A 322-nucleotide genomic window follows, 5' to 3' on the forward strand; every position below is an offset into this window, starting at 1 on the left:
GCTTCCCGGCCGTTATACACTTTGAGGGATTGGGAATTTTCCAGGCGGCAAAGAGATACCGAGGGACCAATTGTTATTTTACTAACACTTATATTTTATAATTATGTAAATATGTGAAATACAGTGATCTGCTCACCTCTCCTCGGAAGACTCGACGACGAAGACGACGACTTCTTCTTCTTTGGTGTTTATTGGCGGTTGGGAACCTAACTGATTGCCGCCACCGACTGGAATAAAGTATGGACTCTCAGAGAAGACTCGGGCTGCCCAGTGCAAGAGAGTTATTCCCTCCTCTCGCCGCTTCTCACTCCAGTCCAGCGGG

The sequence above is a fragment of the Sinocyclocheilus grahami genome, unplaced genomic scaffold (assembly GCF_001515645.1).
Source record: "Sinocyclocheilus grahami isolate Dianchi unplaced genomic scaffold, SAMN03320097.WGS_v1.1 scaffold4005.1, whole genome shotgun sequence".
NCBI classification, from domain to species: Eukaryota; Metazoa; Chordata; class Actinopteri; order Cypriniformes; family Cyprinidae; genus Sinocyclocheilus; species Sinocyclocheilus grahami.